Raw genomic sequence first — 7,021 nt, 5'->3', positions numbered from 1 at the left:
AACCCTGAGAGTCAAGACCTTCTGCAGTCAAGCCCCCAGTCTACCTTTCCAAATGGGTCACTTGCTCCAGCCAGCTTTTCCGTCGCTATGATTTTGTTGGCTGATCTTTCAACTTCCAACTTCTTTACAACTTCCATCATTGTATTCACCCTTGAAGTTCATCTTAAATGCATGCACAGCTGGACGAGGACCAGAGCCTATTCAGCTACTTTAAATAAATGCAACGCTCTAAAAGCAGAGGTCATTCTGCCCAGGCCTGAGGGCTGTACTGCTTAGGAAACCCATGGATGTTTTAGGAGAATTTTATGAAAAAATTATTTATGTGGACACTTTTATAGAGAGGGCTTTAATCACTTTTAATGACCCTAAAAATAGTAAGAGACAACCCCCAGAGGCACCTTTCCTCCCTTCTCTTTCAGCGTCAGCGGCACTCCACCTGCATTGGAACCACCTGTCCAATCCCCCGAGACAGTGAGTGCCACAGGGACCGGTTCTGTCACCCGTGATGATGCGTCCCAGCACCTTCCCCAGCCCTTCTCACACAATTGTATTGAACATCTGCTAATTGCCAGGCATCCCGCTAAATGCTGAGGGGAAGGAAATGAAATATGAGTTCCCTGCCCTCTTGGAGCTCACGGTCCAGTGAGGGAAGCATGCAGTTTAACCCACTATTCAAATATTCTGTGACAAATGCTCTGATGAAATACGCATACGATATTATGTAAACATTGACAAAGCTCATTTCAGTAGGGCCTGGGGCATCAGGTCACCCTTTTGGAGATGAGGAATGTGCTCTGATCCTGTGAAATCAGGATGAGGTAGCCAGATACCAGAGGAAGGACCTTCAGAGGAAGAAATGGCGTGTGGGGAAAACTCCCCACAACATCGTAGAAGTAGTGTGTTTTAGCCCTGGGATAGAGTGGGCATGGGGGGGAAAAGGCAGCAATAGACAAGTTCTGAATTTTATCCTGCACAACCTGAAGGAGCAAATGAAGGATTAAAAGCAGGGGAACGGCACGCTCATATTTGCATTGCAAGAAAATCAGTTTTTGCAACAGAGTGGAAAATGAGTTGGAGCAGTGAATTCTTATGAGCCTATTCAGCTACTTTCAATAAATGCAATTAAAGGTCTAAACTAAGATCACACCAAAGGGAATGGAAAGAAAGGGAAAGAGTCTAGAAATATTTGGGAGTTATAATCACCAAGATACAGTTATTAATTAAATGTGAAGAATGAGGGAGAAGGAAGAATGGTGAGTGACACCTGGATAGCTGGCCTGTAAGTCTAAGCGATAGGTGACTATTTCCTGACATGGGGAAGTCAAAGAAGGGGAGGGGAGCCTCAGAAGTTCAGTAGAATTTGTAGTTCTTACAGCCCTGACTTCAGAAAGCAGATCTGAGTCAAGATGCAGATTTTTGGATTCATTCCAATATAGGTGATCGTTCATTATATGAATTTTAATTAAAACCCATGCAAAATACAAAGATACAATGAGCAGAAGGCAAAGAAAAAAAAAAGGTATAGGCTAAGAGTGCCCATTGGACTGGAGAATAGAAAGTGACTATTGATCCTCAGCAGAGTGATCACTTTGGAGTGCTAAGGGCAGAAGCTGATTGGCTCCAGGGAGGCCCAAGGTGAGGGAATGGGAAGTGAGGCCAGAGCCTTGTGACCTCAGATTAGGCAGGAGGCCTTCTCCAGGCGTGTGCTTTCCTGGCTTTGCTCCAATCTTCCTCCAGCCACACCCTTCTGGGGGCAAGAAGTCCTTGGACTCAGGACCAAAGGAGCACACCCACCTGGAGGCCACACCTTGCTGTCAGACTGCATTTTGATTGCCCATGCTGCCAAAGTCCCCGGCCAAATGTCCTCATGCTCATGACTAGGCCCCTTTCCCTGTGCCTGTCAAATGTTTACATAATACCATAATACCGTTCCCTGGACTGTGTTACGGGATGGCCCATGAGATGGCCCAGGGGCAGCTGTCTGCAGGATGGGGCAGGGCTGAGGGCTGTTGTCGTATGTGTGGGCTGGAGTACCCACTCATATGCACTCCGTGTCTCTCATGGTGGGAGATGGGGCGGAGGAGGGAGGAAGAAGAAAGTCAAGCTATGAGCAGAAAGCCTGACACCCACTCCCCCCGTAAGCCGACTTCTACCCCAGGACTCCAAGGAGTCTGAGCTTTTTCAATTTAACCTGACCTTCTAGGTTTCTTTATCAAGGTAGGACAATAGAACACCTTTTATTAAATGTGGCTTGTTAACTTGATATACAACTTTTAAGTATGTAGGTATATGGTGTGCCTTTGTGTGAGCTCTTACCCTCGACCCCAGAGACAGGGCCTGGTGGAGATGGATAATAAGAGAACAAGAGGCAAAGTATTAGGGTAGAGAGGAGTGGTTTTTGTTGTTGTTGTCTGTGTGTTTTCTTTTGCTTAAGATATGGTAAACTTAAGCGTATTTTACCCACAGGAGAAAATTTGCAGTAGAGATACAGGGAGAAGGAGAATAACAACGGAGCATCCCGGAAGAGCTAGAAGAGTCCGGCGTTCCAGCCAGGCCCGGTGGCTCACGCCTGTAATCCCAGCACTTTAGGAGGCTGAGGTGGCTGGATCCCTTGAGGTCAGGAGTTGGAGACCAGCCTGGCCAACATGATGAAACCCCATCTCTACTAAAAATACAAAAATTAGCCAGGTGTGGTGGCGCGTGCCTGTAATCCCAGCTACTTGGGGGGCTAAGGTAGGAGAATTGCTTGAACCCAGGAGGAGGAGGTTTCAGTGAGCGGAGATGGCGTCACTGTCCTCCAGCATGGGTGACAGACCAAGACTCTATCTCAAAAATAAAAAAGAGCATGGAGTTCAACAATGGTGGTAGTGGGTGTTAGTTCCAGAAATTAGGAGCCATACACGTTCCTCTGAATTAGGAAGAGCAGTTCTGGGGAATGAGGAGGTCCAGGGTAAGATCAAGAAAATGGTTGGCTGAAATGAACCTAAGCTGAACAATGAATAATTGTCTGCATTTATCTTTTATCTGTCCTTCCAGGAGCTCTGACAAGTACTAAATACAATGAGACATAAAGAATTTAAATTATTCTGGGGAAAGAAATTAGTAGTCAGTTCTGGTATGCCAAGTTGAAGTGAATTTCATAAGTGAGTATATGGAAAGAAATCTGGAGTTCAATATCACTGCCAGAATACTGCCTTGCTTTTTTAAAACAAGGTGACTAAATGTCAGATTAATTAGTGTAATCCATTTCACCCATAAATCTACCACTACAATTCTCAAACTTGATTTTGCAACCCTAGCAACCTCAAGAGCTATTGCAAAACTATACCCAAATACTCAAAACAGGTTTACTTTTGATTCACCTTAAAAATTAGAAGTACGTATGTGCTCGATGTCAGCTTTTTTTTTTTTTTTTTTTTTTTTTTTTTTTTTTTGATGTCAGCTTTTTATAAGGCAGAGGAGAAGTGGTGAAATCAAATTAAAAACAGTACGATTTCATAATGCCTAAAAGCCTGTAAACGACTATACTAAGGAGTTGGAATCATTCAAAATTCTCAGGTAAACTGGATTTAAGCATTGATATGTGATGTGGTTTGGCTGTTCCCCCACCCAGATCTCATCTTGAATTGTAATCCCCAAAATCCTGGTGTGTTGAGGGAGGGACCTGGTGGAAGATGATTGGATCATAAGGGTGGTTCCCCCATGTATCACACTTCTTGTGATAGTGAGTTCTCACAACATTTATGGTTTTATAAGGCAATTTTCCCTTCTCCTGCACATTCTCTCTCCCCTGTCACCATGTAAGATGTACCTCTTCCCCTTTTGTCATGATTATAAGTTTTCCGAGGCCTCCCCAGCCATGTGGAACTGTGAGTCAATTAAATGTCTTTTCTTCATAAATTACCCAGTCTCGGGTATGTCTTTCTAGCAGTGTGAAAATGGACTAATACAATATGCTAGTGAAAGTGGGAAAACTAAGATTGATTTTGGAATGAAACATGCAGTCTCAACTTAAGAACACTCAATTTACAAAACTATATATATCCAGACAGAGTCATACTGAATGCCATATTCTCCCACATCAATGTCAAACGCTTAGCATGGCCAGGGAAAAGCTGTTCCTTTGCCCTAATGCAGCTGTGTCTTCTGAATATGGATCCATATTCACTTTCCATCTTACCCTCCATCAGACACGCTCTTCTTTTCCTAAAGCATTTGCAGGGCAACAGAGGGTCCCAGGTTTCAGAATGTAAACAGTCATATCTCATTGAAAATAAGTTTAATGATTATTAAGTTTCCAAGCTAGATTACAGAAGTCTTTTTAGCCCATATCATAAATAAAATAGCTCTGAATTTTTCCTATGGAAAAATATACTCTAAGTTCTAAGCAAACAACTTAAGAAAATTTTTAGAACTAACACATTCCTATATTGGGAAGAGCTCAAAAGTCTGTTCTTCCTCCCCACCCACTGTTGTTTAATTAATCTTTTAATATCATAAAGTCCCTCATGTGTCATGTGTAGACAGCCATTTTTGAATCAGGGCTCACTTTGTTACCTTTTTTCAATTAAACCTCTTTTCTATATAAATTACCCAGTCTCAGGTATGTCTTTATAGCAATGTGAAAACAGACTAATACAGGAAATTGGTACCGGGAGTGGGGCATTGCTATAAAGATACTTGAAAATGTGGAAGCGACTTTGGAACTGGGTAACGGGCAGAGGTTGGAAGAGTTTGGAGGGCTCGGAAGAAGACAGGAAGATGAGGGAAAGTTTGGAGCTTCCTGGAGACTTGTTGAATGGTTTTAACCAAAATGCTGATAGTGATGTGGACGATTAAGTCCAGGCTGAGGTGGTCTCAGATGGAGATGAGGAACTTATTGGGAACTGGAGTTGCCAATAGATCAGGAGTTAACCAGAAGCTTGAGTTGAGTATGGACCTGGCATATGGATATACACATTGACATCTTATTCTAGTGTTCTGGCCCTCCCTGCCCTGACAGTGGTAGAAGCATCCATCAATGCCCATCCTGACATCAGCATAAAGGACAGGTTGGAGAGATTGTAGATAAAGGCAGAGAGGCTATTATAATGCTTCTCACCTGGAGTTCCCCAGATGGAAGACAAGGAGGCCCTGGAACAAAGGAATGGCATTTGGCAAATAAGAAATGTAGCAGTGGTCCAATCCACAGGAGATGCCACGCAATTGCTCATGGCATGAGATAGGGTCATAAGGAAGAGCAGGCCGGATGCGGTGGCTCAAGCCTGTAATCCCAGCACTTTGGGAAGCCGAGACGGGCAGATCATGAGGTCAGGAGATCGAGACCATGCTGGCTAACACGGTGAAACCCCGTCTCTACTAAAAAATACAAAAAACTAGCCGGGCGAGGTGGCGGGCGTCTGTAGTCCCAGCTACTCGGGAGGTTGAGGCAGGAGAATGGAGTAAACCCAGGAGGTGGAGCTTGCAGTGAGCTGAGATCCGGCCACTGCACTCCAGCCTGGGCGACAGAGCGAGACTCCGTCTCAAAAAAAAAAAAAAAAAAGCAAGAGCAAAGACCTGAAAAACTTTCTTCTTCCCTTCCCTAGGCATCCATGATCCCATCTCATCTACATCCCACAGATCCTCCATTTTCTCTAGGTATGAAACTTATTTCCAAGCTAGATTGAAAGCTGGAGGAAGATGGATGGGACACATGTCTGCTTCATTTTCTGTTACCCCAGCATGTAGGTGCAACACCCAGCCCCTAGTTGTTTATCAGTATAGGTCTTGATGGTCACCTCCTCAGCCTCCCACCTCAGAAGTAGGCTCCACATGTCTCCCTTTCAGAAACAAGGTCACTTAAGACTCCAAAAACCCTCCTTCCCTTGGGCTCCACACAATCAGTGTACATCTTTCCTCATCTACTATGCGCTCTGAAAATCGTGTTCACCTCCAAACAGTACATCTTTAAAATGGGTCACCTCTCCTCACAATCTACTTCAAAATTTCCAACAAGTTTTCTTCTTTTCATTCTGCCTCCCACCAGCCTGTCCTATTCCCTTCTCTCCCCCCACAAAATCTAGCTCTTCTTCAAATACATTTAAACATTTTCGCTAGGACATCTATCTATTTCTTAGTAAACATTGAAGAGAGTTTCTTTCTTTATTCAAGTATGGAGCCCTGCTCAATATCCTTTTGGTCTTCATATGCCTTCTTTCAAGGCCTTTCTGAAATCTTTTTCCATGCCTGAAAGCCAGTGGGGTTTTACACAGGGACTGCATGGCTAATTCCAAGGCAGAGTGAGATCGTTATCTATTAACCATTTGATAACTCAAGTTTATCACCTTGATCGATGAATAAGTTATCATTTGCCTATGGGTCCCATTCTTGAGTGGTCATGGAGAGCTCTGTAGCTCATCCTCTTTACACTCATAATTTGCACAAATTTCACCTAAGAGTATTTACTTAACCACTTTAATTCAATTTGTCTCTACCTAAGACATTTAATTCAACAAATATTTATTAAGCTTCTCTATAAAAGGGACTCTGGCAACTTTCATACCTGCACTGCAGCACCAGCTGTCTGCTGGCCCACCCCCTGCAGACTTTGGGCTTGCCTGTCTTCATAATCATGTGAGTCAATTCCTTAATATATATATATATACACACACACAAGCAAATCTTATTGTTTCTGTGTCTCTGGAGAATTCTGACTAATACACCCCCATTCACCATCCAGGCTTTTGAGGAGAAAGATACCAATCTTCGAAGGAGAGGACACTCTGGATAGAGCCAGGAGTTTGTTGCAGAGTCTGAGAAAAGTTCCCTCTGGAGAAGGGGTGGAAGGATAGTCTGGGGGGTTGCTTTAGGACGGGGTGTATGACATGGGGAAAAGAAATCCCTGGGGGAGCTAAGTGAGGGAAGTGGACCTCTTATGATAGTTTCTCAGAGCAATCTAAGAAATCACATAGGCCTCTGAGAAGGCATCAAGAATCAATGCAATTTGATTAATTGATTTAAAATACGTTGAACTTTTCAGCCT

Source organism: Piliocolobus tephrosceles, chromosome 10, assembly GCF_002776525.5.
Source record: "Piliocolobus tephrosceles isolate RC106 chromosome 10, ASM277652v3, whole genome shotgun sequence".
NCBI lineage: Eukaryota > Metazoa > Chordata > Mammalia > Primates > Cercopithecidae > Piliocolobus > Piliocolobus tephrosceles.
This window is presented reverse-complemented; position numbering follows the sequence as displayed.